The sequence below is a fragment of the Gracilinanus agilis genome, unplaced genomic scaffold, assembly GCF_016433145.1.
Source record: "Gracilinanus agilis isolate LMUSP501 unplaced genomic scaffold, AgileGrace unplaced_scaffold57384, whole genome shotgun sequence".
NCBI classification, from domain to species: Eukaryota; Metazoa; Chordata; class Mammalia; order Didelphimorphia; family Didelphidae; genus Gracilinanus; species Gracilinanus agilis.
Window position 1 is genome coordinate 1 of NW_025392892.1, and position 7,840 is coordinate 7,840.

The 7,840-nt window shown below is 43.8% G+C and overlaps 6 non-coding genes across 6 annotated transcripts; 3 read left to right on the forward strand and 3 right to left on the reverse strand.

Moving 5' to 3' along the window:
* Positions 1-1,376: 1,376 nt before the first annotated feature.
* On the reverse strand, positions 1,377-1,449 carry TRNAV-UAC. The gene has a single exon. It is a non-coding gene; the product is annotated as a tRNA-Val (tRNA).
* Positions 1,450-1,953: 504 nt separating this feature from the next.
* Positions 1,954-2,040, forward strand: TRNAR-UCU. Its single transcript is given in 2 exon segments — positions 1,954-1,990; positions 2,005-2,040. It is a non-coding gene; the product is annotated as a tRNA-Arg (tRNA).
* A 1,225-nt stretch (positions 2,041-3,265) lies between these two features.
* TRNAL-UAA lies at positions 3,266-3,348 on the forward strand. Its single transcript has one exon. It is a non-coding gene; the product is annotated as a tRNA-Leu (tRNA).
* Positions 3,349-4,057: 709 nt separating this feature from the next.
* Positions 4,058-4,130, forward strand: TRNAK-UUU. The gene has a single exon. It is a non-coding gene; the product is annotated as a tRNA-Lys (tRNA).
* A 275-nt stretch (positions 4,131-4,405) lies between these two features.
* Positions 4,406-4,478, reverse strand: TRNAV-UAC. Its single transcript has one exon. It is a non-coding gene; the product is annotated as a tRNA-Val (tRNA).
* A 376-nt stretch (positions 4,479-4,854) lies between these two features.
* Positions 4,855-4,927, reverse strand: TRNAF-GAA. The gene has a single exon. It is a non-coding gene; the product is annotated as a tRNA-Phe (tRNA).
* Positions 4,928-7,840: the final 2,913 nt, after the last annotated feature.

The window sequence follows — 7,840 nt, forward strand, 5'->3', positions numbered from 1 at the left end:
CAATATAATTATATTATAATATACTATATTATAATTATTTATAAATGATATATTTATTTATTGTTTTCTGCCCTGCCTGTGTCTCAGGTCTTCACCTGTCACCCACAGATGTCCTTTGTCCCCTGTCAGAGTAAACCTGTCAGAGCAGGAAGGGAAACCGAGCCTTCTGCTGGAACTTGTGTCAGCTAGCCCTCGGGATCTTTCTAGAAAATCCAAATGCTTCTACCATGGTATGAGCATGCTTTTGTTCCTTAGCAAAATCAAGTGACTCAAATGCTGAGTAAAACAGTGGTTACAAGCATTTCCTGCAACACCGGGTGCATTCTCTCCCACAAACACACCAAGCATCCAAGAGAAACTCAAAACAGCACAGTAAGTGAGCCCATCATTCAATGGCTTTGCTGGGACCTCCCCACATTAGACTGATATTGGCCTGGCCCCAACACTGGCCTCTTCTAAGTGGACTCCGTTTTTTAGCTCCCACTGGCCTGAGTCCAGAAGGCTCACGGAAGCACACCCTCTCCCTTAGGCTATAATTCCAGAATTCAGCAGGGTGTAAATGAGGATCTGGTTCCCAGATCTGGCTGATCCTCTCCAAATCTGTCAGAAAGGTCAATAACCTCTCATCGGTGTTGTCTAGTATGGTCAGAATACTTGTCTATATTAGCAAGACTAGTGTTCAAGTCTCACCTCAAAAATCACTGTTGCAATTTCTTTATCTTCTTTTGAGCTCAATTTCCTCATCTGGAAAATGGGAATAATAACCTTTGCCCAACCTACCTCAAAGACAAAAGCTTTAGAAACCTCAAAATATAGCCTAGTCTCAAGCTGCTGGGCAAATGGATGGGGAACATATCTTGTTTCTACTAAGGGTCATCGAATGTAGACATTTCCTGGATCTGGTAGTTCTGGAACAATCTGGGAGATAGAAGGTACTTGGGTCAAACTGCCTGCCCCTCCCTCCCTGCGTGGAGCCAAGGAACCTTCAGTGCCCTCTCCTGTTTGAACTCCTTCCTTCCTAGGAACTGAAGCTCCTGGGAAGATAGGAGAAAGGGAAAGAACTATATTGGGAGCGGGAGGGATCTTCTGGCAAATGGCGATGGCATATCTTGGTGGTGTTCTACCGAAATCTCACTGGTGTTGATGGCATAGGTAGATATACTAGGGTCGGGAAATGTATTCCGCCCCCCCCCCCTTTTGGGGAACAGGATGGATTACAGTTTAGCTCTCATATGTTTTACTTCCTGGTTTGTTTTTTGTTTTGTTTTGTTTTGTTTTTAATGAAACAAGCTATGAAAGGATTCGGACTTTGCTTCTTTGCAGAAGAGAATTTTTCTAATATCACCAGCTAAAAAACACAACTGATAACTCCTGATTGGTTCCACTGGGGATCGAACCCAGGACCTTCTGCGTGTAAAGCAGACGTGATAACCGCTACACTATGGAACCACCCAAAATACATTCTTTTAGGAAACTTTAAGAGAAAAAGATTTCCATTCCCAACATCCTCATTTCTGTTTTCATTTCTATTCTTCGTCTTTTTCCCATTACTTTCCCTTAACTGGAGGGGTTAACTCTAAGCAGAACAGAAAGTCCTCCTGGACCTCATCCTTGGATAAATCCGTGCCCTCGAAACCTCGCTCCTCCTAAACGGAGCTGAGAGCTAACCCGATCTATTGGGAGCGGTGGACTAGCGGAGGCAGACAAGCACAGCTTCACTGGTCTCCCCACTACAAACAACACACCACCGCCCACAAGCATGTGCCCACGTGATGGGGCACAAGGGGCCGTAGCTGTGCTTTCTGTGTATTACAAGGGAGGTGGAGATGTGGCCTCCATGGTTTCATGCAGTTTTACACTCCAGGATTCCTTTCTATAGTCTAAAACTTCTGGCCCTTCCCCAGGAGGTATGAAGATACAAGTGACGATTAAGAAAAGGTCCCCTAAACGAGTGGCTCTGTGGCGCAATGGATAGCGCATTGGACTTCTATTAGAGTTGAAGGAATTCAAAGGTTGTGGGTTCGAGTCCCACCAGAGTCGTATTTTTAAAAATGAAAACCAAAAAGGATCGGTATCTAAGAACACATTTCCTACCATTGCCAAAAAATATGTCCAAGTCCGATGAAGTCTTCCAGGTTCTACTTGCCTAACCTTTCTGGTCTCAGAAGGAAAGTTTCTGGAGAGTAAAGTGGTGTCCCCTTCTTGTCTAGATTCCGTAATTCCTAGTATCAAAAGGGAGGAGTAGAATGGGTGTTTTGCGGAATGACTGTAAACTCTTCCAGGGCAGGACATTTTCCACTGTCAGCTCTAAATCTTCGATGCTGGGCTCTCTCGGAAGATTCTTTCTTCCACTAGACTTTCCATTTTTGTCAAGTCTTTAAGCATTTGTTAAACACCTACAACTTGCCAGACTTTGTGCTAAGCACTGAGGATACAATGAAAGGCAAAAAAACAGAGACTCCCCTCAAGAAGCTTACATTCTAATGGCGGGGACAGCACGAAAACGAAAACATACAAACCGGGCTTATACAAGATGAACTGGAGATACTCTCCGAGAGAAGACACAAGCATTAAAGGGGATGAGAAAAGGTTTCTTACAGAAGATGGAGCTTTAGCTGCAAAGTAAAAGGAAGGCAGGGAAGCGAGAAGGAGAGAGAGCTTTCCAGGCTCTGGGGACAGCCAGGGAAGACATTCGGAACTGAGAGATGAAGGATCCCTTTTGTGGAACAACAGGGAGATCACTGTTAATGGGTCAAGCCTAGAGGGAGATGTAGGAAGACTGAAAAGAGAAGAGAAAGGAGGAACAGACTAGGAGGAGTTCTTGGTCCACTTCCTCTTGCTCCTCCCCCATTACTACGTATTTACTTTCCAAGATACCGTATCTACACCTGAGGGCTCTCTTGATAGAAGGTAAAGTCCTTGAAGACTGAGATCCTGGCATTTCTGGGTTCTCAGAGCTTTGGGAAATGTCTGACACATTTCGGCAAAACGCAGAAAAATGCTTAGTCGACCCAGGCTCCCCGTCCCAAGGATGACCCTGGCCTTGTACGCCCTGGGTCAGTTCCTTCTGAGCCTGAAAGACGAGATGAGGAACTTTCTAGGTGGTGATGGACTGACCCACGATCTCCTTGACCCTCCCGTCTCTAAGGCTCGATTTTCTTTACCTATTCTGCGTGGGTCACCAAGTGGGTCACCCGAAGGGAAACTGAGAGGCTTGGTGAGCTTAGACCTCATCTCCGGAGGGGGAAATCCGTTGCCATCGCTAACCAGAATGGCCGAGTGGTTAAGGCGTTGGACTTAAGATCCAATGGACAAGTGTCCGCGTGGGTTCGAACCCCACTTCTGGTAAGGTGATAACGTTTTTGGACTCTTCATTCTCTAGTTACCATTCACTTGGGGAAGAGAAAAGGAAAAAAAAAACCTGGGAATCAGAATATATTAGGAAGGCCATATCCCGAGAGGCTACAGACTAAGCGTCCATTTCCGTAGAGTGGAGAAATATTAGACGGGAATCCCAGAAGTCCTGCCAAGGCACTGACTTTTTTTTTTTTTTTTGCACCAGGAAAATGTTTGGCCATTTAGTAGTAATAAAAGTGATCGTTAGCTAAATAGACATTTTCTCACTCTTCTCTATGCCCTTTGCACTGATGCCTTGGTACCAGGGTGGCATCGGCATTGATCCAAAGTTTAGCTCAGTGCCTAGCACGTAGTAGGTGCTTAAAGCTTATTTGCTGACTCCTCCCGAGAACTCAGAATCAGGATCAGACCCGGGTGTGAGCGGCTCTACTGTAAACCCCCAACTTGGAAAGATACCAACATCTCAAATGAAATCGCCAAGCCTCTGCTTACGCACCTCCAGTAACGCGGAACTCAGCGTGGTTACATTAAAAGAGCGAGTGGACACACACACACACACACACACACACACACACACACACACACACTAAACAGGAGCTCTAGCAAGTTAATTCTCCTTAAACAAACCAAACACAGATTTGCTCACTCACAAATGGTCGATTACACTGGGGATAGAACCAAGGGCAGAGACTTTCGTAGAGCCCGGATAGCTCAGTCGGTAGAGCATCAGACTTTTAATCTGAGGGTCCAGGGTTCAAGTCCCTGTTCGGGCGGATAATTTTTTTTTGTTTTGTTTTTAGAATGCATAGAAGCAAGCTGCGGTTGGGGATGTAGCCGAGACAGGAACGAGACCGCCCCAGACCCCAACACCTTTTGGGCTGAACCTTCCCAGAACCCTCCCGCCCGAAGGCGCTCTCCTAGCTGATCCTGCGCTCAGCTCCGCGTGGGTCAGCCCCGCGGCTGCCTGCTTCCATGGAGGACAGGGACAGTCCTCAAAAAGCTGATCCACGTTGCTGGGAGAAGTAGAAAGAAAAAAGAGGGAAACCTCTGGTTCCACTGGGGCTCGAACCCAGGACCTTCTGCGTGTAAAGCAGACGTGATAACCACTACACTATGGAACCCGAGATAAAGGGCCTCTTTCGCCTCGGGCTTTTAAGAGTGTCCAGTGTGGATTTGTGTGTCTGAAGCTTTATAGGTTTTATTAGTTTCTTTTAAGTGTGGCCTAAGTGAGCAGCTGCCGGACCTAAGGAACAAGAGCCGGTCCGGAGTGCCGAAGCCTGGAGTCCTCTCTGTTACCCCCTGAAAGTCTGAACCTTTCAGCCACCAGGAGCAGCCAAAAAGGGTTCCGTGGGGTTCCGTGAATAGATTTCTGGGGGTTCATGAGCCCGGATGCTGGAGAGCGAAGCGGAATTGTACCTTTATGGTCACTGAGCTCTTATTAAAATTGTGTAGCGCCCTCAATTATGAGGTGGAGAAAATTAAAAAAAAAAAAACTCCTGCCGAAACCCGGGATCGAACCAGGGACCTTTAGATCTTCAGTCTAACGCTCTCCCAACTGAGCTATTTCGGCAACCACACGCGCCCATCCAAACCGTGTTGCCGCCAAGTCTGGCTTTCTAGCTACTTTCCAATTGTTTATTTTGCAGGCAAGAGAAACTAGAAAGAGATACATCTGATCCTCATGTTATAACCAGGAAAGGTTCCAAAGAGACAACAGAGCAGACCCCAATATCAGGACTAGAACTGGGGGTGTGCAGCAGTGACAACCAAGGATGCACGAAGGCACAAGGAATCCTCAATGCGTGAACGCTGGGATGCACTGGGGGAAGAGTTTGTCTAAATGACGTCATTCATTTCTTAATTGATTTCACCTCTCTAATGGGTGAGCTCATGAAAAATGATTTGAGAGGCAAAAACCATGACGGCTTAACATCGTTAAATTCAGTGCTTAACTCTAAAACTTAACTCTAAAAGACCTTTGACCCATATCATTGCTGGGTTTGTACCCCAAAGAAATCATAGATAAAAAGACTTGTACAAAAATATTCATAGCTGCGCTCTTTGTGGTGGTAAAAAAAAAAAAAAAAAAAAAAAAAAAAAAACCTGGAAAATAAGGAGATACCCTTCAATTGGGGAATGGTTGAACAAATTGCGGTATCTGTTGGTGATGGAATACTATTGTGCTCAAAGGAATAATAAACTGGAGGAATTCCATGTGAACTGCAAAGACCTCCAGGAATTGATGCAGAGAAAGGAGCAGAGCCAGAAGAACATTGTACACAGAGATTGATACACTGTGGTAAAATCAAATGTAATGGACTTCTGTACTAGCAGCAATGCAATGTCCCAGGATAATTCTGAGGGATTTATGGAAAAGACGCTACCCACATTCAGAGGAAGAACTACAGGAGTGAAAACACAGAAGAAAAACAACTGCTTGACCACATGGGTTGATTCGGACACAATTTGGGATGTAAACTCTTAGTGACCAGCCTAGAACAATTATCAGTAATATGAAAATAGGTCTTGATCGATGACACAGTAGAAATGCCCTCGGCTGGGGGGGGGGGTGAGGGGGGAGAGAGAACAAGAACATGAATCATGTAACTATGGAAAAATTTTTTCTAAATAAATAAATGATTGATTTTTTTTAATTCAGTGTTTAAGGTATGGCTCATTCAAGAATTTGTGTCTTGTCAAACTCTAGTCTGACGTTCATGTTGCCCCCAGAACCATGTCGTCCTATGTTTCCAACCTAATTTCCTATTACCTTTCTCCCCCTTAGTCTCCCCCTCCCGACAAACTGAACCTACTCACTGTTATCAGAAACCTCCCACCACCAACTCCACAACACACATACTTCATTTTTTTGAAAAATTTTCCATGGTTACATGATTCATGTTCTTTCTCCCTCCCCCAAAATCCCCCCTCCTTCCCGTAGCCAACATGCCTTTCCACTGGGTTTTACATGTCATTGATCAAGACCTATTTCCATATTATTGATAGTTGCACTGGGGTGGTTGTTTAGAGTCTACATCCCAAATCACATCCCCATCAACCTATGAATATACATACTTCTTGCCTGCCTTTGATGACGCCATTGTTTTCTCTGCTCAGAATATCTCTCCCCCACTCCCAGACACACCTTGAATGCTTCCTAGTATTTTTTAAAGATAGATCTGGAATTGATTATATACTTTAGATTGCCTAGATTTTCTCCTCCATCTGTTCCTGTATACCTCCCAGAGAGTTATCTCTTATAGCAAAGAACTTTTTTTTTTTAATAAAAGGAAAGAAAAAAAGTGAACATATCTCAGGAACACTGATCAATATATGTGTGCCTATACATATGTGTACATACACATACACATATGGCATCATATGTAGTGTTCCACAACATTTGACTTCTTATCCCCACACCCCAAGCCCTACTTCTAGGAAGGATCTGGGGGAAAGGGTCTTCTCCTATCTCCTCTTGGGGGCCAAGTTTGTTCTTTGAAATTTGGAGATTTCATTGTTCATTGCTTTCCGTCTATGTCAAAGCTTATGGTATCAGCCTTTTTTATTTTTTTCACATCCAAAGAGTTATTGTCAATCCAAACTCTAGTCTGACATTCACAGCTCATTGCCATCCTGCTTTTCCTTTTTTTTAAATCAGTTTTTATTGCTGTCCTTTAAACAAACAAACAAACATTAACTGGATTACCACTAGCAAACCTTCTTCCTTCCTGCAGCCTCCCAGAGAATCAAAGCTTCTTTGTTACAGGTTAAGATTGCTACCATGACACTAATACACTGTTGGTGGGGGCTATGAAATGATCCAACCATTCTGGAAGGCAATTTGGAACTATGCTCAAAGGGCTTTAAAAGAATGCCTGCCCTTTGATCCAGCCATACCACTACTAGGTTTGTACCCTAAAGAGATAGTAATAAAAAATGTTTGTACACAAATATATATAGCTGCGTTCTTTGTGGTGGCAAAAAATAGAAAACGAAGGGGTGTCCCTCGATTGGGAAATGGCTGAACAACTTGTGGTATTTGATGATGATGGAATACTATTGTGTTCTAAGGAATGATAAACTGGAAGATTTTTATATATCAACTGGAAGAGCCTCCAGGAACTGATGCAGAGTGAAATGAGCAGAACCAAGAGAACATTACACACAGAAAGTGAAACACTGTGAAACAATCCAATGTAATGGACTTTACTACTATAAGACAATCCCAAGGGACTTATGAAAAAGAATGCTCTCCACATCAGGAGAAAGAACTGTGGGAGCAGAAACAGAAGAAAAACAAATGACATCATTTGTTTATAATATGGATATATGATTGGGGGGTTAGTTTTTAAAGATTGCTCTACTGCAAAAATGAATAATATGGAAACAAGTATAAGTGATAACACATTTGTATAACCCAGTGGAAGTGCTTGTTGGATCCAGGAGGGGGGAGGGAAGAGGGGAAGGAAAGAAAATGAAATAT